Source organism: Megascapheus bottae, chromosome 4 (genome assembly GCF_031878675.1).
Source record: "Megascapheus bottae isolate mThoBot1 chromosome 4, mThoBot2.hap1, whole genome shotgun sequence".
In the NCBI taxonomy this organism is placed as follows: Eukaryota; Metazoa; Chordata; class Mammalia; order Rodentia; family Geomyidae; genus Megascapheus; species Megascapheus bottae.
The window spans coordinates 16,960,908-16,987,312 of NC_143512.1; the positions used below are offsets into that span (position 1 = coordinate 16,960,908).

At 39.1% G+C, this 26,405-nt stretch overlaps 1 long non-coding RNA gene across 1 annotated transcript in view; it reads left to right on the forward strand.

Moving 5' to 3' along the window:
- LOC150064113 (uncharacterized) overlaps positions 1–24,315 on the forward strand; it is a 39,665-nt gene extending 15,350 nt beyond the window's left edge. The window contains exons 2-3 of the long non-coding RNA XR_016535112.1: positions 22,059–22,165; positions 24,055–24,315. This is a non-coding gene — a long non-coding RNA (uncharacterized LOC150064113). The remainder of the gene's footprint in view (positions 1–22,058; positions 22,166–24,054) is intronic.
- The last annotated feature ends 2,090 nt before the right edge of the window (positions 24,316–26,405 follow it).

The following is a 26,405-nucleotide window of genomic DNA, read 5'->3' on the forward strand; positions in this document are numbered from 1 at the left end:
TTTTACAGACTTCTGATGTTGGGGTGAAATATGCTATTTCTATGAAATTAAGTTTGATTTCTTATGAATGTGGAAGCTTACATGATATATATTTATTTGAACATATAATAGTAAGGGGACAGGCTCACTGTGTCACTGAGTTCAATGTGTCACTAAAATTGTAATTCTCACTTCAAATGATCAGCTCACTTATGATATGTCATTGCTTTTATATTGGGGAAAAACTCAGTTAAAAATAATCAAAATAATTGGCTTACTGTGTTATATTTTATCAATGAAGCAGCTGGAATCTTAAGTGATTTAAAAGCATTCCTTTGTTGCCAATGAGAGCCTAAGACAGAAGAGAATGAGTGAAAGATGAGGGCAAATAGGAGGAGAATCATACCACATGCAGAACAACACACACACACACACACACACACACACACACACACACACAACTTCTGACAGCTCATGGTAATGGCCATCCACAGATCACATAACAAGTCTTTTGTTAGTGAAAGAACACACCAACCACGTGAGAATGTGGGTTACCTCCTGTGGGGCGGGGCCCCTTCACCTCTCACAGCAAGTGACATGTTATCTCTTATTTGTCCTCAACCAATGCCAGAGAGGAATTTGCAGAGACTCAATGTGACAATTCAGCAGTGATGTCACAGTAGAAAAGGTCTGAGCTTGGCCCTTAGTAAGACAGGAAATGTGAATTGGTCTTGAATCTGAACTACATGAGGCAACACTTGTGTTAATGAGTATTTATATGTGGTAATTTAGTTACTGATGAAGATTACTACTAATAAAAAAAAAACCCTATGATTCTAACAGCCTACTGCAATGAAAAAGCACAGGCTATGACCGCACCACAGAGTGCTTTCACTCAAGCAAGAGGGAGGGCAGATTGATTTTAGGAGAAGGATAAAATAATGTAAATATAAAAGGCAAGGATAAGAGTTGACGAGGCCTAGACATGTTACTGGCATGGTCTCCAAGACAGAGTAAAAGAGGAAGTGGAAATGAGGCCATGTGGACTAGAAATGGAAAGCAAGCCATTTGAGCGTGGCCCCAAGTGCCTCATCTCGTATGTCCTGGTAGAGACAGATGGCAGCCACCCTGTGTGCTGCAATGCCAGGTCGAGGCTACTGAAGGACACTTGGGAGCAGATGCGTTTCTCATGAAGGGCTAAAGTAATACCTGTGGAAAATATACTGCTTTTCTTTTCCTTAATAGTGCCCGAGAGAGAAGAGATTTAAAAACTAGTTTCAGTCTCTTCTTCATGTCTCATTTTCTATACAGATCTATACTCTTCTCTCTAACCATTAAAAAAAATCAATAAATAGAAATAGTTCAGATTTTCTGTGGACTCACTGTCTCCCAAAGAGATTAAGCATCTTATTTCAGGGTCTGAAGAATAAGAGCTTGTTTTTACCAAAGATTTGAAGCAGGTTTTGGGTAGAGTTAACAGACAGGAAAAGGGAGGCTTTGAAGGATTTCCATGCCAAAAGCTGCTTGGAATTCCTAGATCCAACTCATTTTGATACCTTTCTTAAGAAGTGTCTTTATTCCTCCTGACAACAGAATTAATAGCTGTGGTCAGAATAAGCTTTACTGTCAGAAAACATTTACTTCTTGTAACCTTCTCTCCTGTCTTTGGGTCAGGTACGCTATTTTCCTCCCTAGGTTAGATGCTTTCTTTGTTGAGGGTTCATCATTGCAGACCACAGAACCGTCTAGGGTAAGAAGAAAGAGTCAAAGGTCATTGATAGGTAGTTCACATCACCTTTTCAGGACTGCATAAATCAATTCTCACATGACTACCCAGAAACACCTTCATGCCTGTGTGGGTACCAGGCCACAAAGAGCTGCTGTTTCAGATTGTTTCTACTTTGTTAGGCTTCCTGTTTAGCTTTTGGTTAGCAAATTTGTACTTAATGATTTCACTGTTTTTTTCACACCATAACTTGAATCATGACAGATATTGTTCTTTGATGAATATCTAGAAAAAAGGCATAACTCTCCTATGTAGAGATCTGAAGAGAGACAGAGGAATAAATAAATTCCTTCACTTACTGAAGTCATGTGCAAGACAGAGCTGGAAATGTAGCATCTGAATGTGGTCGGGGACTCATAGCCTGCTTAGATCCTGCATAATCTTAGTAAAACCATAGGTCACAGCCACTGTAAATGAAAGCAGCCAACATGTGGCATTGGGACTCATGGGTAGTGAGTGGCTTTGGTCTATCAGCCTGGAGTAAGAAGCCACGGATGCAAGTAGCTTTGGGCACCCACCGTGGCCTCTCTCATATCTTCAAATCTACAGCTACTTGACCATGTGCAGAATCAGGTCAACAGTCCCACAGTCTAAAATCAAGAAAGGTATTAGAAACACACACACCAGCTCTGGGTCATAGCAATATTGCCACTGAGTTGGTATTAACTACATGTAAGTTGTTGATTGTTCTATTGTTGTGTCTATAGCAAAGAATTCAACTGGTCTTCATTATTGACTCTGTGTAAACCTAAAATTCACTGTTCTTTCCTGAATAAAAGCTATAAGGTACAAAAAAAAAAGACTGAGAACCATAGTATATACCCATTCATTTCAAAAAAGGAATAAGATTTATTGTTTAGAATTACTTGCTTAATGGAGTGGACACTTTTCTATTTTTGTTATTAATATATATTAATTTGTATACAGGCATTATATTGTGAGATTTCCATATATCCACAGAATGAGTCTTGATCACATCCACCTTTTTAAAAATGTTCTTCTATATTATCTAATTTTCATATATATTTAATAAATTTCAGTTGCATGCACTCATCTCCATCCAACTCTTTTTTTCCTGTCCCCTTTACTACCAGTCCTCACTTCCCTGCCCTAAACTGTTATTTTTTTATATTCATGTCCTTCATTTTTATATCTAGATTCTGTACATGAGAAAAAGCACACGATATTTGTCATTCTGAATCTTGGCTTATTTAACATAACATGATCCCTAATTCTATTCATTTTCCTGTAAATAACAAAATGTTATTTTTCTTTATGATTAAAAAATACCCTCATATGTATGTATGTATGTGTGTATGTGTGTGTGTGTGTGTGTGTGTGTGTGTGTGAGAGAGAGAGAGAGAGAGAGAGAGAGAGAGAAGAGAGAGAGAGAGAGAGAGAGAGAGAGAGAGAGAGAGAGAGAGAGAGAGAAATATGGTTGTGCATTATCTCTATTGTATGCTGACATACATTCCTTTGGGTACACGTTAGAAGTGGTATAGCCAGGGCAGGGAGTTTGGCCTAGCAGTTGAGTGCTTACCTAGCATGTACAAAGATCTGGGTTCAATTCCTTGGTATCACATACATAGAAAAAAAGCCAGAAGTGGTGTTGAGGCTCAAGTGATAGAGCTCCAGCCTTGAGAAAAACAAAACGTCCAAGGACAATGCTCATATCCAGAACTAGCAAAAAAAAATTGTATAGCCAGATCATATGGTAGCTCTAACTTTAATTTCTCAGGGAACCCGCATTCTGACTTCCATTAAGGTACACTAATTTACATTCTCACTAACGGTGTGTATGGATTCCTCTCCTTCTTCAATCCTTGCCAGTACTTGTTTCCTTGATAGATAAAAGTAAAGAATTTACTATGTACCGAGGAGAAAAGAGCTTGTGTGAAATTGAATCCTGAAGATGTCATTGCTTCAGACACTAATGTCAATATCATTAAGCCCAAGATGCCCTGTCCCAGACAAAAAGCTCTGTTGCAACTTTGGTTTAAACAGAGTATACCATACACCAGCCACAAATTCATGGAGGATGTCTGAAAGACTCAGGCGAACACTGCTCTAAGGAAGTTTATCTATCTCAGGAAAAAGAGATTGTAAGAAACAATAAAACAAGAAGAAAATGGATAAAGTAAACTTTATCACTGTGAAAGAAAGTGATAAAGAACTAGCAAAACGACATGATGAGGCAGATTCAAGTTATAAGTTAGAATACAATTTATTGTATTCAGCTTTAAAAAAAACCTTTTATAGTATAACTGAATTCCTAAGGTTAAAAAGCATGAGATAGAAAGATATGGCCCTTCATCAGGACCATTAATTTAAAGATGTCTATCCAAGTTCTCTTGTCATTAACAAGGAACATACTCATATCCTCCATGAATATATAATATGGATGTCTTATACCAGACAAGCTACTGTCACCATGATGGACTTGACTGGTAAGAGAAGATCACGGTCTTTCTTTTTAGTATTTGTTTTTTTTACATACATTCTGACTTCAATTTTCCTATATCCCTATGGGATCTTGGATCCATTTTTCTTTCCACTTCTGTTTAAAAATGACCACGTAATTCAGACTTTTCTAGAATATGCAAAGGTACGAACTATCCTATCGCCATGACAGTGCAGAGATGATGGTGTTGGATAAAGTTTAGGAATGGCATAACTCTAGAATGCTTTTATAATAAGATGCTTGGTAATTATTGGTGACTTTGTTTGGCTGGGGTGGCCCCTGTCCTTTGTCTGTGTGTAATGGTGAGTGAACTAACTATGGAAGTCCACAGCTTTTCCTGTGGTGATTGTGTTCACCTGAGGTGACAAGTTATTGGAGAACAGACTATCAATAATGGTTTTATATTTTTAAAACAATAATTTCCTCTTACTCCAGACAGAAGCAACATGCTGTGCAAAATTATACATCATGTAACAGCAGCTAGGAAGTCAACATATATCACCATCAACGCTGCTTCTATAAAAGCCAAAAAATTACCATATCTAACAATAATTTTTACTTTAACAGAGAATGGGGAATAGAGAAAGAAACCAACTTATTCTTATAAATGGCTTAACACATAGTGAACAAATTGATGTGTAAATTGGCTTTGATGAATGCTTGTGTTAAGTGTGGTTATTTATTATGAACTCCATTACATAAATTGGTTGCAGAATTATAACAAATGTTCTTTATTAATCTTACCTTTTCCATGCCTACAGAATGACTCAAAGCCAGTATTTTTGACAAATTTCAGATACATTCTTGCTGCCGGGATGAGAAGGACAGACACATTCTAGCAATGTGGAGAGAACGTGTGTGTGTGTGTGTGTGTGTGTGTGTGTGTGTGTGTGTGTTACAGGGAGAAATACTATTTCTCATCCACTTTCCTTCATCTTTAATTAAATTCCTCAAGATTCTAGTTACTGGTATTTTTGTAGTAACAGCTGCCATAGGTATAAGAAACATCCTACATGTTATGTTTTTCAGGAACGACATTTAAGATTCAAATGCTTGGCAGAGCTCCTGGTCTTAAAAAACTTAGAGCTGAACAAGAATGGTCCAGGTGCATCCTGGACTCATTTAGATACTTGCTAGAAACTCTTCAATTTTCTCTTTGGTCCAGTGACAGATTGGGAGAACTGCACTGATATTTACTTCTTCAAGAGGGGATGTAAATAAGTGGATAATTGTATTTTGGGGGGAAACAAAAAGAACTAGATCTTCAAGAATATTCCATGACTTGACTTTCAGTCAGAGTGAAACAGGTAAAGAGCTGTGTGTGCACTTAACCTAGAGCTACCATTATTTATTAGGGGGCAGGTTTTTCACCTAGGAGATGTTCAGGTCCTGATTTCTTATCTACCTCTCTCTGAAATGTATTCTCATCTTTTTAATGCACCTTACATCTGAAAAGGCGAAAAAAAACAAGAAAGAAAGATAAGCAATTCATCCCGTTAATGATGCGTCTTGTAGAAAATGTCGCAATGAATGGGGCAGGTGCAGGAGTTACTTATAAGTCATCATTTAAAACATCGTACCAGCCAGGCACTGTGGCTCACACCTGTAATCAATAGCCTGGGTACAAAAGGACCTGAGACACTTATCTCCAGTTAACATCTAGAAAATGGGAAGTGGGGCTTGGCTCAAGGGTAGGGCAGTAGCCTTACGCTGAAGAGCTCAGGGACAGTGCCCAGGCTGAATTCAAGCTCCATGACCCACCAAAAAAAAATTTACCCAAAATAACAGTAAAAATATATAGTCTGGAGAAGTTGGAGTCAGAGTCAGATGGTAGGCCTGCACTTTTCATTACTGAATATTTATTGAATACCACGGGGTTTTGAACCTCCAGGCCAGGTGCTGGTTGTTGAATATGGGTTGCAGAAGGAAGACATCAGAAGATATCAGCTCTTGTCCTCAGATTGCCTTCATCCTGACATCAATTGTTTGTCCCGAGTATGAATAATTGTTCATCTTATTATTTAGAATTCAGTTCAGCAAGGATTTAGTGTATCCAAAATGACATTAAACAGCTTTAAAATTATCCTAGTTCTCCATTAAACCCAAATATAGATAACACAGTAATGTATGGTACTTCTGGCTTGCTGCTCTACCAGACCTGCCCTCTCATCTACACATTCACCTTATGATACAAGGTGGTTGCATTGGCTCCAGCTCTCATATTCGCAGATGAGTCAACAGGACAAGAGAAAGGAAGGAAACAGAGTGGCATATTCCTTTCAGGACATTTGCTGAAAGCTGCGAAGATATGTGAAATATTCCCTGAAATAGACACAGTTTGTGACAGGTAAGGAGTTTAGTTTTCAAATAAATTGATGACTTGAAGAACATATAACCCCTAAAGGACACAGAGAATTTTTACTCATCTTGCAGTTTTACACAAAGGATTATATATCCACAGGAACAATCAGCAAGAATGTTGCAAATGTATACCTTAAGAGGCATACCATAAGAGTGAACTGTAGGATGTAGAGTGAGGACAAAGCTCTCTGTCTCTTCTATCTCTTCTTACACTCTTAGAGCACTGGTAAAAGCTCATAGGTACTGAGGAAAGGGAACAACAAGAAAAGATATCAATCAAAGACATACCAAACATACCTACTCCTGAGGTAGGTATAGAGCTGGTGGGCTCAGTCTTGCAGCCATGAGGGGAAATTATGGAGAAAGACTCGGGAAAATGAGGCATGTGGAAACCTGACATATACCACAATAAGAGGGTTACATCTCTTTTATTCCTCCACCAAAATAAGCATTGAGCAAAAAGAATCTATTGCTTGAAAGAGCAAAGCATTGATAGACTAGAAGTAAACCAAGATAGGAAAGATATACATTAATACATTAAAAGAATGCTCAAGTGAGTGGAGCTGTGGCTCAATGTGGTAGAACAATAGCTTTGAGCTGAAAAGCTTAGGGACAGAAACCCAGCCCAGAGTTCAAGCCCCATGACCACCACCACCACCACCACCACCACCACCACCAACAACAGCAAATGCTTAAGAATGGTATTAATAGTACAAGAAGAAGAAACAATTAGCAACCATGTGTTATACTTTCCATGATGGAAAAGGCAAATCCTTCATGAAGAACTGAATACTAATGCGCCTGGCAAAACAACAAATACAGGAACACAGTGCTACCATATTGTGCAAAGAGAAAAGAAAGAAAATTCTATAATTCCATTTGTGTAGGTCAACATTTCTCTTTCACTATTTGATGAACAAGTAGGCAATACTTGACTAGTACTATTACTAGCTTAATATTAAGTTGATGTATCCCAACCATTCTACCTAGGTACAGGAGAATATATATTCTTCATAGGTATATGTGAAACATTACCCCAAATAGATCAAATTTTGCTTTGTAAAGCTATCAACAACACATGTAGAAGTACTGAAATTATTCAAAGTATGTTCTCAGTGAGTTACAGAATTAAACTGGAAATCAGCAGGAGAAACTATCTAGAAACCATATATGAAAAGTAAATGAGCCACTTCTGGGTATTTAGATATTGCTTTCTTCTTAAGAGGGAAAATTAGAACTAAAAGTTTGATTCCGTGTTAGAATGTTTGTTTAATGGCCATGAGTTCAATTGCCATTACTGACAAAAATAATTAATTAATTAATGGATAGGTAAGTGGTAGATGGATAGATGAATGAATGAGTAAAACAGTAAATGAGTTGTTGGATATGAAAAAGTTACTTATACACTAGGTTAGAAAAGTATAGTTAATGAAGAACTCTATGTTAGATCATTCCATTGGTATTGGATGAATGTTTAGCCCAACTCCCCCTACTCATTTTATATATGAAAGCCATAACCCCCCATGTAATGATGGTATTTGGAAGTGAGCCTTTGAGAAGTCATGAGACAGAGCTCTTATGTGTGAATAGAAATCTCATAAGAAGAGGAATCGAGATGGAATCTTTCCATCACATGGGGACAACCCACTGAGAAGGTAGCCCTTTGCCAGCTAAGGAGTTATCACTAATTAAAACAAAACAACAAAGGACCTTGATTTCCTTAACACTCAAAAATATGTATCTGTTACTCAAACTAGCTACATTATAGTACTTTGTGATAGTAGCATGGACTGCCAAGAAAGAGGTGAATATTACCACTTAGCTTTATTTTCTGTCACTAAATAAAGCACTTTTATCCTACTATCCTTAGCCTTGCTTTGACCATTTTGCTTGTTTCTTTTCACCAAGATTTTGACTCTTTATTCAATATACCCATTCCTGTCTTACCTCTGCCAGTGCTCTTTTGGGAGAGAAAGAGCAAGAAGGGCAGCTGAGACAGCAGGTTGACACAATCCCTAGCAATCCTGATGAATTCAGTAACACCCCTGGGAGATAGGCCCTCTGTGACCTCTCGGTATCAGGCATAGTACAGTAGATTTAGAGAATGTATAAAAATGGAGGTAGCTGATAGAACATTGGAGAGACAATGTAAGCTTGTTTCCATCTCTCCAGTTAGGCTAATGATGCGTATGTCTTATGATACATGGTTGGGAGAGAACAATGGCAAGCACTAAGCTCAACTGATAATTAATGCATGCAAGATCTTCATGCTTCTTGCATCCACCTACCAAGCCCTTCCACATTTGATTTATTACTTTTCTCCTTGCAAAGCTCAGTCATTTCCATTTGCTTGGAATTACAAGTGTGGAACCACCTGTACCATTTTATCTTGACTTAATCTCCAATGTCTGGATGATCCAGACATGTCCTTCCTCTAATAAAAGCAATTTTATTTAATTACCCTCAATCAATGAGCTATTTTTAACAAGAAAATAAAATATATGCACAGTGTTCCTAAATATACTTCAGTACATGATTATAACTTTTCTTTCCACTATCTTCAACTGATTTCACTTTATTCTGATTACTTAACCTAAGACATGAGCATAGTTTCAGCACACTGTGTCCTTTCCAATTAATCTTTCTTATATTTAGTTTTAATTGTTCAAGAAATAACTTTCTTTCCTGTTAGGCAGTAAGTTTTGTGAGTCACTTGTTTTCTTTTTTTTCATATATTTTTATTGTAATTAATAGAAGGGTTACATTATATTCGCCAGATGGAAGGTGCATTAATTCACATACATTGATACCCTTTCTCATGTCTTGGTCCCCATTTCCTTCTCCCCAATCCCCAGTTGTTTTATTTTTTTTTTATTTTTGCCAGTTCTGGGCCTTGAACTCAGGGCATGGGCACTGTCCTTGGGCTTTCTCAAGGCTAGAGCTCTACCACTTGAGCCGCAGCACCATTTCTGGCTTGTTTTTCTATGTATGCTGTACTGAGGAATTGAACTCGGGTTTCGTGCAAGCTAGGCAAACACTCTCCCACTTGGCTAAACTCCTGACCCTGTTTTCTGTTTTTAAACTTCATCCCCAGGGGTAGGCATGTTAGATCAATAAGTATTTGTTGCATGTTGCATAAATCAATGAATGATTTTTTTTCCTATGAAGGATTTTTTTCTCCCTGACTTCTTCCATCTCCCTCTCCTTTTTCTTCCTTCCTTCCTTCCTTCCTTCCTTCCTTCCTTCCTTCCTTCCTTCCTTCCTTCCTTCCTTTCCTTCTCTCTCTCTCTCTCTCTGTCTTTCTCTATCTCTTCCCCCCGCCCACAAACACACAGTCATTCAAATGGGAACCTAAAACTTCATTGCTAGTAGATACATGCCAGTATTTCTCCAGCTATGGTGGACCCAGTTACGTACTCCTACCATGCTTATTAGCTCAAGTACAAACTTACAAGCATTGCAGGAAAATGACTATCCCTGCCATGATAGTTGATTTCAAAACTGCCAGAATAAAGAAAAAAAGAATCTCATATCATTGTATCATTACATATATACAAACTAGTAAACCAGGGGTCTACCAGGAATAGGGGGACTTTTAGCCACCATTTGAATATTTATAACATCATTAAGGGCCATGCAAAGCTTTCAGTCCAGGCTGGTGGGCTAAGGGTGAGCCGTCCAATGAGCCGCGTCATCTGCCCTCTCAAGCATCAAATGATTTAGCAGTTGATGTTTCCCACTGTGACAGCAGTGTCTTGAGGTAACTCTTCTTGTTCTAACTTGTGTCACAAGCAATCAGAAGATTGTGTGTGTGTGTGTGTCTGTGCGTGTGTGTGTGTTTGTGATACAAACACAAACAAGTTTGTGTTGAAACTTTCAACATGCAAATGTTACATGAATCCTCTTGAAGGTGAATGTTGCCAGTCCATTATTACCTAAGACCATCGCAGTAGGCAGAAGTTCATTTGTAACTGCCTCAGGGGTGGGGTGCACACAGGGGAATACTCAGCGTATATTCATTGTATGCTTGTCACCATGTATCATCCATGATACAATCCTATCAACTTCATGTTACTTACATTTTCAGTAATGTCTAGAAAAGGAAAGGCTGGAGGTGTAAAGACAGCCCGAGAGACACCTGTAGCAACTGATGTATTAGATAAAGCCCAAGTTTCTCCATCGAAGAGAACTGATAGTAGTAATAAAGGGTCACTCTTGGACTGCAAGTGGGGACAGAATGTGACTTGTTCTCTGTGCCTTCTCAATGAGAGGGAGTAGAGAAATATTTGGCTCAAAACCTGACCCTTCTATGCTTTGAGGTAGGACTGCTGCAGTCAGTAGATACGGAGTAAACTCTATGATTTCCAGTCTTTTTTGATGTTTGACAGAGAAATGAACAAGCATCGAATATGGGACAAAACAATAGCTAACAAAGTGAGAGATATCTATCGCTTTCCCTTTTTATGGCTTTGATGTAAAAGGTTCAATTAGTTATGGCTAAAGTCAGGGAAGACACAGACAACTTTTCTTTCTTGAATGCAGCCCCAAAGAAAGGAACTAATACTAAAAAGTTAGTTCACCTCCTGTACAGGATGCCTGTTCCTATGAGAGAATCAGGTATGTATATACCTGAGTTGCCAATGTTGTCTTAAGAAGGGACACTTATTCTGCACATCTTATGGGCAGGTATGACTTCCTTTCTACTTTGTTGACATTTTATTATGAACATCACTGTAGCAAATAGAAAAGCGAAACCAAATCTGAGCAGAGAGAGCCAGCCAACAGCTTCCTTATTTCAGGAGCTCCAGTGCAAACAGAGTCATCTTAATATCTGCCTTATACTGGCATTTGGGAAAAAGTGTGATTCTTTCTCAATTTATAGTACATCTTGTCCTTTGAAAAATTATCCTAATGCAAGGTCAGGCAATACATTTGTGCACAACCAAGAGTGAATTTTCATGCCACTGAGCTCCATGTCAGTGGAGTGTCCAATATGGTGGTTAAAGCAACCCAATTTCACTTCTGTTGCAATACAACTTGTGTGTGCAGGGTTATCAAAGCTTGGATTCACTTCAAAAGAAAACGTTGTCAACTCTTCAACTTCTGGTCATAAATATATGATTTCCTTTGTCTTATACTTCTTCAGTGTGAGGTTAGTCATCCTAAATCATTGATTCTTAAAATACTATGCTCATTTTCACTAAATTCAAGTCAATGGCCTCTGCCTAGGTACTGCACTCCTCAGCTTCCTGTTTTGAGTTCGTGTGTGTGTGTGTGTGTGTGTGTGTGTGTGTGTGTGTGTGTGTGTATACTAGTACTGGGACTTGAACTCAAGGCCTTGTACTCTTACTTGGTTTGAGCCATAGCTCCACTTCTGGCTTCTTTCTGGTTAATTTGAAGTAAGTGTCTTAAGGACTTTTATTTTCTTGGGCTAGCTTCAAACTGGGATCCTCAGATATCAGCCTTCTGAGTAGCTAGTATTATAGACATGTGACGCATAGTCTGTGTAGAGTCTTAACTTCTATTCAGCTTTATTTTCCTTGTAAAATTGTTGTTTACATGATCTCCCAACATCTTGGTATGAGGTCTTCTCCTTGGGGAATAGAGATCATGCAGGAGTAAAGTGTTGTCTTGATGGAGAAGTCAGGATTGAAATAAAAGAGATTCATCCATACAAACAGCATACAAAACCTGGACGTAACTGCTAAAGCTCATCTCAGAGAAGTCTGATGATAAAGGGGCAAAGGTTAATACAGTGGGCAGAGATCATTAAAGGGAACAGATCATGAAAAGAAATCTGATCCAATGATGGAGCTCTCTGCTGTAGGTATCTAGCCGTTTTAGAAAGGAAGTATCATGAATGGTATAGCTGTGTGTTCATTTGATGGATATTTAGTAGTACTTTTATTGACTAATGGAATCCATATTTCATCTGATGGGCAATACAAGGATATGCTTTCCATTTCAATAGAATTTCAGATGAATAAAGTACACATGGATTAGTGAGTTGAAGCAAGATCTATAAACATTATTTTAAGAAGGGGGAAAAATCATTGGCATTATTTCCCAGGAGTCTGGAGGAAAACCTATAGGCATGTGGAAACCAGCACAATGATGTTCATTGCAGCACTATTCACCATAGCAAAGATATGGAACCAACCTAGATGTCCCTCAATTGATGAGTGGATCAACAAGTTGTGGAATTTGTACACAATGGAATTCTATGCTGCTGTCAGAAAGAATGACATCGCCCCATTTGTTAGGAAATGGAAAGACAGAAAAAATCATATTAAGTGAAGTAAGCCAGACTGAAAGGAACATAGGCTCAATGGTTTCTCTCATTTGTCATAATGAGTAGAAACCTTGGGCTCTCCTAGCAGAGATTTACAATAGAACAAAATCTAGAGACATAAGGCCAAATAGTATGACCCTAAATGTAAGGACCTCCAGGATAAGGAAACAAAAGCCGTATAATGAGTGATTGTTTTCCTTAATGTACTATGTTATCTCTCATCTCTTTTGCTATCCCTTGGTTATCTCATATTGTTACAATATTTCATCTTGTTATCTGATATATTTTATATGTGCTTAATTGGTTATTTGAAATTGGATAGGGAAGGGGGGAAATCAAGATGAGCAGGGGGGAGGGAAATGGGGACCAAGACATGAGAAAGGGTATCAATGTTTGTGAAGTAATGCACCTTCTATCTGGTGAATATAATGTAACTCTTCTATTAATTACAGTAAAAAAAAGGAAATGAAGGGAAATTTAACCCATGAGGTCTAGTCTGTCTTATTTTCAATCCATTTTCCCCTTGTGTTTAAACTTTCTTTTGAAAATCTGGTGCACAGCTGAAATCCTATAGCTTTCTATTTTGTTGTCAGATTTTTCTGATAGACTTCTTTACTATCCTCAGAAATTATTGTGCCAAATGCTAGTGACTCATACCTGTAATCCCAGATACTCAGGAGGCAGAGATCTGAGGATTGTGGTTTGAAGCTGTGGCAGGAAAGTCTGTGAGATGGTATGGTCAATAAACTACTTAGAAAAAAGCTGAAAGTGGTGCTGTGACTCAAGTGGTAGAACACTAGCTTGAGCAAAAGAAGCTCAGCAATAGCACTCAGGCCTTGAGTTCAAACCCCAGCACTGACAAAAAAAAAACCAACAAAAACAAACAAAAAAAAAACAGCATTGCACCGGGCTTTCTTTTTGTTTATTTGTGATGGCATATATGAACTACATTGTTTTTCTTAAGATCCCTTTCTCACAAGCATAAATGAAATGCTTTTTTCTTTGGAACAATGATCTTTATTTTTTAGGAAGTTTTAAGATCTGTCTAATGTCTTATCACATGCTTTGTTGAATTCCAAGCCACTTTTATCTGGGGTCAGGGAGAACACTTGCTTCTTCTTTTTTTTTCCTTTTGAAAAATAGGAACAGATTTGTTTGTCCTGTGGCAGATGTTAAAACTTGTGGCATGAACCACTAAGCTACTGTAGAGAGATATTCCTCCCATCTTCTCCATCCCAGGAGAGTGGGGGGATTACAGAATGCCTGCACAGGAGTGTAGGCTCATCCCCATCCCTGAACAGGGACTGTGCCATGTATCCTTTTTATTTCTGTGCACGGACCCACTCACATAAGCAGTAGTCACCAAATTGAAAGGCTGAAAAAAACCATTTTCATATTCAATATTGAATGCCTACTTTAATAACATAGGTATCTATTTAAATTATTTACACAACGTAGTTCTTTGATCCTGAGTGCTTATTCCGAAGACCGAGGAGAGAAATACTCAGTCTCTCTGAGTCCTAATTAAAGGTGATAGCTAGAATTAGTGTGTATGCTATGCTTGTCACATAACTAATAAAAGTGCAACTAGGTGGCTTGTGAACAGCAGACATGCTTCTCCCAACATCCTGGAAGCTGGGAAATCTCTGATGAAGGTACAGCAGGCTCAGGATCTGGCCTGGACCCCTTCCTGGTTTGTGATCTAATGGCATCCCAAAGGTCTGGATTTTTAACACAATTGCACTGGGAATTAGGTTTTCATGTGTTGACTGTGTGTGCAATTGGGAGCAAACATTCATGCCATAGCACTTGCAACTGCCCAGAAAAAGGTGATCACTGATACACAGTCTGAAGAATTTCTGCAGTTTATAAACAGTGACTGTTATTTGAATAGGCTTATGGAAGCCTATTAGCCTATAACCCATTTCTCTTCCTACTCTTTTCTCACAGCCTAATTATCTGGTATTTGACATCCATCACTATTTCTAAAACCTAACTGAATTGCTCTTGGAAATTAGGCATTGATATTTGTAACTTCTTTTAAATCACCTAATATGTGAGGACATTTTTAAGGATAAAAATAAGTGAGATTGTTTTAATATTTTTTCATTACCTCTTGGCAAGAGCCCATGAGGGAATTAGTTGAGAAAATTTCTTTCTCACAAGCAAGAAACCTAAGCACTCCACCTGATTTTCATTTGTGTTGCTATAACAAAATGCCACAAACCAGATAGCTTATAAACAACAGAAATTTATTTTCCAAAGGTCTTTCAGCTGGAAAGTCAGCAAAATATAGCCACACTGGGGTTATATGATTTGTCCATGGAAATATGAATGTTGTAAGAAACAAGGTCTAACTAGAAGCCTTAAATTAGTATTCTATGGTTGACTCATTCCAAAACCAGACAGAGACTCATCAAAGAAAGAGAACTATAGACCCATTTTTTTGGGGGGGAGGGAGTGGTGCAGAAATTAAAATTTTTATGATTTATTTATTTTTCCATATATTTTTATTGTAATTAATAGAAGGGTTACATTATATTCACCAGATAGAAGGTGCATTACTTCACATATATTATATCCTTTCTCATGTCTTGGTCCCCATTTCCCTCCCCCCACCACCACCCCTCATCTTGTTTTCCCCCCTTCCTTATCCAATTTAAATAACCAAATGCGCATATATCCTATATATCAGATAACAAGGCGAAATACTGTAACAATATGAGATAACCAAGGGACAGCAAAAGAGATGAGAGATAACAGTACATTAAGGAAAACAATCACTCATTATATGGCTTTTGTTTCCTTATCCTGGAGGTCCTTCATTTAGTGTCATACTATATGGCCTTATGTATCTAGGTTTTGCTCTATTGTAAATCTCTGCTAGTAGAGCCCAAGGTTTCTACTGATTATGACAAATGAGGGAAAACATGGAGCCTATGTTGCTTTGAGTCGGGCTTACTTCACTTAATAGGATTTTTTTCTAAGTCTTTCCATTTCCTAACAAATTAGGCCACATCATTCTTTCTGACAGCAGCATAGAATTCCATTGTGTATAAATACCACAACTTGTTGATCCGCTCATCAACTGAGGGACATCTAGGTTGGTTCCATATCTTTGCTATGGTAAATAGGGCTGCAATGAATATCGTTGTGCTAGTGGATTTAGTATGTCCTTGTTTCTGAATGATTGGGTAAATGCTAAGTACTGAAATTGCTGGGTTATAGGGGAGTTCTATGTTTAGTCTTTTGAGGAACAGCCATACTGCTTTCCATAGTGGTTGACCGAGTTTGCACTCTCACCAGCAGTGTAGTAATGATCTCTCCTGGCCACATCCCTGCTAGCATCTGTTATTATTAGATTTCTTGATCCTGGCCATTCTGACTGGAGTGAGGTAGAATCTTAAAGTTGTTTTGATTTGCATTTCTTTTATGACTGGAAATGTCGAGCATTTCTTCATGTGTCTATAGGCCATTCTTATTTCTTCTTTAGAGAATACTCTAAGTCTTTGGCCCATCTTTGAATGGAATGGTTGTTACTTTGGACATTAATTTTGGAGTGATTCAATTTTTTGAGCTGTTGTTATATTTTAGATATGAGGCCTTTGTCCATTGTATGGTTAGTGAAGATCTTCTCCCACTCTGTAGGCTTTCTAGTTAATTTGCTAGCTATGTCCTTTGCCATACAGAAGCTCTGCAGTTTAATGTAGTCCCACATATACAGCCTTTCTCTGATTTGATCTAATACCACCACCATTCACTGTTTTATGACTAAAAACAAACCCTCAATCCAATCTCTATTGTATTTAAGTCCCTCTAGAGCTACAGTATAATTGAACACCTAGATATACAGTATTGTTCAACAACCATCCACTGTAGATCCCTGCATCATAAAAGTTGAAGGATGAACAGAGGACCAGAGATAGAAAAATAGTATGAAAGACAAGAGGGGAGGTAAGAAAAGCGTAATGTAGGAGTGTAAGATTAATATAGTAATGAAGAAAGGGGATAGCATAAGGATAACTCTCCTAGGGTGGTAGAAAGGTAAAATAGTTGAGTACAAAATTTAGAAAAAATAAAATAAAACTTATGAAAATAAGAAGAACAATAAGAAGAATATATAAAGAAAAGAGGAAGTATATATAGATGAGTTCAATGACAAAATTTTTTAAAAAGTAAAAATAAACAAACAAGAAAAGAAAAACAGGAAAAAAAGGTGCCGGGAGATCCTACAAAATTGTGAGTTCTTAGACAAGAAATACTAGGGCTAAGAACCCAGAGTTTAAAAGGGAGATGACTGTATCAATAAAAATATCATTTGTATCCAGTCTGTTCTCAGTGCTGTCACTATGTTTCTAGGAGACCACAATGACAGAAGGAAAACGGGGGGGGGGGGGGGGGGGGGGAAGAGGGGGGAAGAAAGAATCATAACATAAAAAAAGGTGGAGATAAAATGGCAAAAAAACCAAGAAGAACACATAAAAATGAAAATGAAAAAAGGTAGAAAAAATATGGGGGGTATTCTTCAGTGTGTTCTTGCGGGGAGGGGCAATGGGATATGAAACTTGTGTCTCCATTAAATTGGGGATCCAAACACTTCAAAAAGTCTTTTTCTCTTGTGATTTGGCCGTGTGGTTTTTCTGATCTATTTGCTTGATTGGGCAGAAAATAATAAAAGCTGGTGAAGCTGTGAGTGGCTTTGTTTACCAGGAACACAGCCTTGCCCAGGGGGAGGAACTTCGGCTAGCGCCAGGGGCTAAGCTGCCTCTGGGAAAACTTTTGCCCTTTTGAATGATGGCACTGCCAGCACCACTTCTCAGGCTGCAGTTGGTTTGGCAGGGTCTTTGCCATCAGTGAAGATGGCGCTGCTCTTGGCTGGTGGGGGAGGGGATTCCTTCCCAATGCCGGTCTGTGAGCAGAAGTGGAAATGTCCATGAAGGTACTCACAAATTGCTGGATTCTCCGGTTCCGTGGAGCTGGAAGATCCGTGCAATGGCCGGGTGAGGGCCCTGGGCTAGCGCAGGCTCTGTGTGGCTCAGTCTGGAGCCCACAGGTCTGCGCTGCTGAGATGTGCTGTCTGCTCAGGTTCAGGAGGGAGGCTTTTTTGCCCTGGCAGCTCCAATTAGCTAGGGTCGCTCCACGCTGTCTTCTTGCGCCAGCTTCCTGCCTTTCTCCTCTCTGACTGCGATCTCTGTGGTGCTAAAGCTTACTTAGAATGGATCTTTGGATATGAACTTTCTCCTACAATGCTAGAACTGGTATCTTGGCGAGAGCCCAGAAAGACACACTGAACTGCCATCATCTTCCACTGATCTCTAGACCCATTTCTTTGATGAATATTGACACAAAATTTCTCAAGAAAATACTGGCCAATGTTTCAATATCCTGGAGGTCCTTTCAATTAGCTTCATACTATATGGCCTTATGTATCTAGGTTTTGCTCTATTGTAAATCTCTGCTAGTAGAGCCCAAGGTTTCTACTGATTATGACATATGAGGGAAACCATTGAGCCTATGTTCCTTTGAGTCTGGCTTACTTCACTTAATAGGATTTTTTTCTAAGTCTTTCCATTTCCTAACAAATGGGTCGATGTCATTTTTTCTGACAGCAGCATAGAATTCCATTGTGTACAAATACCACAACTTGTTGATCCGCTCATCAACTGAGGGACATCTAGGTTGGTTCCATATCTTTGCTATGGTGAATAATGCTGCAATGAACATTGTTGTGCTAGTGGGTTTAGTATGCCCTAGATTCTGGATGGTTGGGTAAATGCCTAGAAGTGGGATTGCTGGGTCATAGGGGAGTTCTATATTTAGCCTTTTGAGGCACTGCCATACTGCTTTCCATAGTGGTTGAACGAGTTTGCACTCCCACCAACAGTGTAGTAGTGATCCCTCCTGGCCACATCCCCTCCAGCATCTGTTATTATTCATTTTCCTGATCCTGGCCATTCTAACTGGAGTGAGGTGGAATCTTAAAGTTGTTTTGATTTGCATTTCTTTTATGACCAGAGATGTTTAGCATTTCTTCATGTGTCTATAGGCCATTTTTGTTTCTTCTTCAGAGAAGACTCTCTTTAAGTCTTTGGCCCATCTTTTAATGGGATGGTTGTTACTTTGGAGACTAGTTTTGGAGTGATTCAATTTTTTGAGTTGTTGATATATTTTAGATATGAGGCCTTTATCTGTTGTTTGGTTGGGTGAAGATCTTCTCCCACTCTGTAGGCTTCCTAATTAATTCACTAGCTATGTCCTTTGCCATACAGAAGCTCCGCAGTTTAATGCAGTCCCACTGTTGTCCTTAATCTACTATGTTATCTCTCATCTCCTTTGCTGTCCCTTGGGTATCTCATATAGTTACAGAATCTCACTTTGTTATCTGATACATTGAATTTATTTGTATTTGGTTATTTGAAATTTTATAGGGAAATGGGGAAAACCAAGACGGGGGTGGGGGAATGGGGGGTGGGGGGAGGGTAATGGGTACCAAGACATATGAAAGGGTATCAATGTAAGTGAATTAATGCACCCTCTATCTGGCAGATATCATGTAACCCTTTTATTAATTACAATACAAAATATATTTTAAAAAAAGAGGAAAAAAAAGGAAAATATTGGCCAAGCATCTTCAGCAACTCTTCAAAAAAAATTATATGCTATGATCATACAGGATTCATCACAGGGAGGCAAAGCAGGTTCAACATACGCAAATCAGTTAATATAATTCAACACATCAACAGGAGCAAGGACAAGAATCACATGATTGGATTTTTTCAGTACAAGTCACTTGTGACAGGCTCTTTTCTGGAGCATGTAAACATTTAAAGCAAAGTTTAATGTACAAAGTCCATGCTTTCCTACATTCCAGAAATGAACAAGTGGAATTTGAAATTTAAAAAATACATTATCAGGCCTGGAGTTTGGCCTAGTGGTAGAGTGCTTGCCTAGTATACACGAAGACCCGGGTTCAATTCCTTGGTACCACATCCTTAGAAAAAGCAATAAGTGGTGCTGAGGCTCAAGTGGTAGAGTTCTAGCCTTGACAAAAATCCAAGGACAGTCCTGAGCTTAAGCCCAGGACTGGCAAAAAAATAGATTATCATTTACTTTAGTACATCAAAAAATCAAATATGTGAAAGTAAAACAAAATATATAAAGGTCTATGTGAGACAAAACCTAAAGAAATGGAGACCTATTCCATGTTCATTGATAAAAAGAATAAATGGAGGGACAGGAGTGTGGCCTAGTGGTATGGTAGAGTGCTTGCCTAGCATGCATGAAGCCCTAGATTTCCATTCCTTGGTATCATTTTCACAGAAAAAGCCAGACGTGGTGATGGGGCTCAAGTGACAGAGTTCAAGCCTTGAGAAAGCCCAAGGACAGTGCCCAGGGCCTGAGTTCAAGCCCCAGGAAAAAAGAATACATGGGGAGATATTTCATTTTCATGGATAAAAAGAATAAATGGTGAGCTATTCCATGTTCACTGATGAAAGAATAGAGGGATAGTTGCTGTTCATCTGTAGGAAGACTCGGTAGTGTCTAGGTCTCAGTTCCTTCCAACTTGATCCATAAACTGAATGTAACCCCAATCAAGGTCTCACAACGAAAAGGTGCAGCTACAACAAGCAAATGTTAAAATATACTTTAAGAAGTAAAGCACAGTGTGAAAGAAGGATAGGGTTGGAGGACTGATTCTACTAAGCTTTAAAAGTTCATGCTTCAATATTAATACAATCTGGTATTGGTGTAAAATAAAACAGACCAAAGCAGTGAAATAAAACAAACCCCCCCCAAATAGTTTCTTGTATATCTAGTCAACTGATCTTTGACAAAGGAGCAAGAGTAACACAATATTTAATATGTAATCTTTCCAAAATATGACAATAACAATTGGAGAAAAAAATGGCAAAACAGTATGACATCTTTAAACAATGGTTTGAAGGCTGAGTATGGTGGTTCATGCCTATAATCCCAGCTATGCAGATGTGGAAGGATTGTAGTTTAAGACCAGCTGGGCATGGTGATTCATGACTGTAATTCTAGCTATACAGAAGACAGAAGCAAGAGTATTAAAATTGGAACCTAGGCTTGGGCAAAAATCATGAGAATCTATCTGAAAAAATAAACTAAAGCTAAGTGGGAAGAAACCATAGAATTTAAACCCCAAAGTTTTCAAGAGATGGGGAGAGGGAGAAATGAAGGTAAGAAAAAAAGAGGATTGCTTGATATTTCCTTAAAAGCAAATATATAAATTTAACTTTTAAGTATATACTCAAGGTAAATGTAATTTTGTTTTTGCCGGTCATGGCACTTGAACTCTGGGCCTGTGCACTGTCCTTGAACTCTTTAGCTTAAGGCTACCACCCTACCCCTTGTGCCACAGAGCCACTTCTGGCTTTCTGGTGATTAATTGGAGATAAGTGTCTCATGGACATTTTAGTGCCCAGGCTGGCTTTGAACCTTGATCCTCAGATCTCAGCCTCCTGAGTAGGTAGGATTACAGGCATGAGCCACCATGCCCTGCTAACTGTAATCTTATTTTTATATACAAGCTTATGTACAAATGTTTATAATCACATAAACCATAAAAGCCAAACTGTGGGCACACCCCACACCCCCCAGCTGATGAACAGCTAAACTAACTGACTTGTGGAGTATTATTTGATCTTATAAAGAAACAAAAAACTAACACAACTAAAATATTAACAAACCTAGAGAAAGACGCAACATGATTCTATTTATATTAACTGCAAAGAATTGAGTCTGAAAGTAAACCATGGGGTTCCAGACTCTGGGGGGAAAGCAAAATAATGGCTGCCAATGGCTTCAGAGATTTCTTGGGGGTGATACAAATGCTCAATAATGGTGAAGGTTTCCTGTTTGTGAATATTCCAAAAACATTGACCCATACTAATGGTAAATTGCATTGTATATGAAGTACATGTCAAGAGAACTGTTCTGAAAAACAAACAACCATGAGAACAGGAATAGTGTGGGTTTTATGTTCCCAATCATCAATGTCAGGAGGGTAGAATGTTTTGTTTCTTTTTAATATTTCATTTGCTCAATTATTTTTAACTGCCAAGCCATAGGTAAGAAAGACAGGATTCAGACTGATCTCAGAGAATTCTGAAACTGTCTAAATAATTAGTTGCTGATTCAATTTTTTTCTCTAGCAGAGAGGTTATAGGAATGCATTAAATTTCCTGGAGAAATGATGAAGTAATTCCAAGACAAGAAGACTCTGACTTGAATCGGCCTGTGCAACTAAAGTCCAATCTAGGTACATTTTATCCACAGCCTTTTGCTTGTACATAGTGAGCTAACTTTAGACAACTTGGTTGGCATCTCTGAAATATAATTTACTGATTTATTCAGTGCTAGTAATTATACCACTTGCAGATTTGTTTTGCCGCAAATGTTGGATGAACAACTACTATGTGCTAGACGCATTTCTGGCAGTAGTTCCTCCCTGGTGCAGAAGAAGATAAACTCTCTTCCTATAGAGTTCATATTCTGGGAGGAAAATAGCTAGTAAATAAAGAAACAAAGAGATAAAGAACTCTAGCAAGAATATGTGGTCCTGGCTGATGATAAAGGGAGGGAGGATTTTAGGCCAGGTGTTTCAGAAAGGTCTTCCATAAAAAAATGATGTTTGAGCAAAATAATGAACCAGCTCAGCAAAGCTTTCCAGAAATTTTGCTAGGTTAAAAGAACTCTAAATCTGAAGATCAAGAAGGAATTACAAAAAGGAGGAAAGAGGTCTGTTCAAGAAAGATCTTCTTAGCCAATCACTGCCAGGAGAGCACACCTGTAATCCTATTTACTCGGCAGGCTAATACCAGCTTGAAGCCAGCCCAGACAAGAAAGCTGTGAAAGTCTCATCTCCAGTGTAACCAGCAGAGAGGCAGAAGTGAGGAGATGGCTCAAATGTTAGAGCACCAGCCTTGAATGAAAAAAACTCAGGATCAAGTTGAAGCCTCAGTATGGGCACAAAAAGTAGGGAAGCAAGAAAGGAAGAAAGGAAAGCAGGAAAGGAGGGAGGGAGGGAAGGAGGGAAAATCATTTTATTCAAAGCAGGTAAGGGAAAATTGTTGGGTTTGGTATTGGCGGTGGGCACAGGAAATTCAGGTCCAGGGTTAGGATCTGCTGGAGGGAGAAATGGAAATGCTTAGCCCTGAACTTTGGTGAGTGGTTCAGCAAATCAACTGTCCAACTTCATTTTCCCTTAGGGTCTCAGCACAAAATGTGATGGGGCTGTGACCTCCGTCTCCATGTTAACAAGCAGAGCTGACCTGATTACGCCGGTCAGCCAGCAGGTCACCAAGGCCTCTTCTCCCTCTTTACTCAGTGTGTATTCCTTTCAGAATGTGGAGCTCATCAAGTGAGGAGAGGCTTTGGAGAGACGCAAGTAGGAAATCCTCTGGCTTCCTGCTAGCAGCTCCATTAGTGGATGCACCTTGTGCCACACTCTACAAAATGAGTGCTTTCTCTTTTTCAATTAAAATTGATCAGCATGACTAATACCAAAGGACCTGCTGCTTCAAATCCATGGAGGATTAGCATCTGGCCTGTGTGGGAAGCCACAACCCAATCATAGAGCAAGCTCACAGCAAGGTGCTCTAAGTCCTACAGGGAAAGCCCAGCTCCAGGAATCAGGGTCCAGTAAGCTCTGATAAGAAGCCTGCTGAGTTCTGCATCTTTGTTTCTCTGTTGCCACCTGTGATAGTGGGCTGCCCTGGTCTTTGAGGGCCACCTCTATCCTTTGCCATCTTCCATCAACCCCAAAAGGATTTTTTTCCTGTTTACTATGATGGCTCACGTATTAGGGGAGGACATAGAGAAAGTACTTTATTTTTCCCAATATATGGGAAGACAATGTTCTTTTCAAAGTAGTAGTTCTGCCTTTCCAAGGGTGGGTTTAAGATGAAGGGTCACTATGGTGGTAACTTTGTGACAGTCCTTTCTTCTTTCCTTCCTTCCTTCCTTCCTTCCTTCCTTCCTTCCTTCCTTCCTTTCTTCCTTCCTTCCTTCCTTCCTTCCTTCTTCCTTCCTTCCTTGTTCTGGCACTTGAACTCAGGGTCATATACTTGCTGGGTTGGAACAATACCATTGAGCACTATTGGCAGTCCCATTTCCACTGGTTACTTTAAGAGTCTCTCTGCCCTCTAGGTGCCTGCCTGTATATGTGCATGAGAAAGGATGAACCCACTTTTAGGCTTCCAGCAGTCACTGGCATCAGAAGCAAGGCTGGCCTGGCACCGCAATCCTCCACCACAGCCTCAAATCCTGGTCCTCGTCCTCAGCTTCTGGAGCAGCATTTTACTTTTATGGACTTTCCATGAACTGGAAAGAAACAGAAAAAGAATCTACATGTTAATGTGTTTAGGGACACTGGGTGTTAGAAATTGAGCAGGAGACAATAAAAAATAGGTATATTGTTTGATCCATAATTGTGCAAAAAAATACCTGGTACAAAGCCTTGGAGAATCCTAATTTATTTAAACAAACACTCTGTGCTGTTGGTCAGCTTTATAACACACTGCAGCCAATGACAGATACCTTATGATAATGTACATTAGTCTTGTTTATTTATCAACACCCAAAATTATATATGTGAACACAGTTTCTGAGAAACACACTTCTTACAGTCTGCAAGTGTAAAGTAACTGGGTTTCAACATAACCTACCTGCACTTTTTTTCAGATTGAATTTGTAATATAATTTAAAGATGCAATTGTGATGACCATGTTTTACTATATCATATTGACTTATTGACTATCTTCAGAAAAGTTGCCAGTGTTGGAGAATTTATTAGAATCATGTAACTTTGGTGAGGGTAAACAAGGTTAAAGACTGTTTTCTGAAACGGTTTGCAAACCAGTTTCACTCCCCCGCTCCTGCCTTACTTTTTTTTTCCCAGAAAGAACCAGAAGGCAGAGTGCACTCTGTAATCACATATATTATCGCATATGACAAGTCGGGGACTGATGGTGTGATTCAAGCGGTTAGGGTACCTATCAAAGAAGCAGAAGACCTTGAGTTCAAGCCCTGGTACCACACAAACAAACAAGCAAGCCAAATTTCACTGATTGCTGGGTCCAGTTTTCTAATACTGGATGTGGTCATTTCTTAGCCCACAGACCCACATGTAAGGCAGTCTTTAGGTGCTTTTTCCAATTAATTATCAGAAGCCTCTCAGCTGCTTTTATGCTGTATCCTCAAAATGACCTTTCTTCTGACTCTCAAGTGAAGCCACTCTGAAAGCCATTCAATATGTCAAACTTCATTTCATTCCATTTTCTCCCAGTTGAAAATTGACACTAAAGATGTTTTGTCTTTCTGAACACTCTTCTGGGAGAGCAAAGGCCTGATGATGTATAATCCCTCCTGAAGGTTTTATGGCAGGGTTTCACAAAGCAAACAATCCCCCCACACCTTATTTTATATCACCCTGACAAACAGAAATGCTGAGCCATTTAATTACAGAGGCAGTCTGACACATCTAGGAAGTCAAATATTCTGGCGGCATCAAGCTGAAGGGGAAAAAATTGCACTGAATTCCCAGAGTTACTTGTCAAGGCAACGACACAAAGGAAACTAGTAAATAAGCTGGTGGGTCTCAGAGTACATGCTCCGGTGGGTGTGCTGACGACCTCCCGGAGGCGCTGTGTCAGCGCCATTAGCCTCAGGCTCGCATCCCAGGATGCTGAAACTTTGAGCTATATGCTGAGTGTAGAGACATGACAGACATGGGCGATAAGAACCATGGCCCAGGCGCAGCCACCGATGCCACAGCTGGTCAGTGTTTTTACAGAATCTTCCTGACCTACCGTGTACACTCTTCGTTCCCAAAATAATTCACAGAAGAAGAAGAAAAAAATCTTCGTGGAGGCAACTAAACATGTCACCTTCAAAACTCCTAAGTGAGACAGACAATCCCCACAGTCTTGCAGGAAAACCTCAAGTCTATCTCCTGTCCTGTTTCAGAGTTCTAAGACATCATGGAAGCGTGCTGGTTAATATTCTTTCCTTCCTTTAAAATACAGTTAAGTCCTCTGATGTCTTCAGATCATTTTATAGTAGGAACTTCCATTATTATTATTATGATTATTTACTTTATTGTTATTACAGAGGTGATGTACAGAGCGATTACAACTACTTAAGTTTGAGGATGAGTCCATTTCCTTTTGTACGGTGTTTTCCCTTCTCTCAGTTTCCCAGTCCCTCCCAGTGTCCACCCACGAGTCATATAGTTCACTTTCATAAGTGTACTCAGAACATTTTTTTTTTGCCAGTCCTGGGCTTGGGCTCAGGGATTTTCTCAAGGCTAGGGCTCTACCACTTGAGCCACAGCATCACTTCTGGCTTTTTGCTACATATGTGGTACCAAGGAATCGAACCCTGGTCTTCGTGCATGCTAGGCAAGCCCTCTACCACTAGGCCAAACTCCCGGCTCCTCAGAATATTTTTTTAAAGGATGCAAGTCACTCTGGAAGCATGCAAATTTTGTTTACCTACTT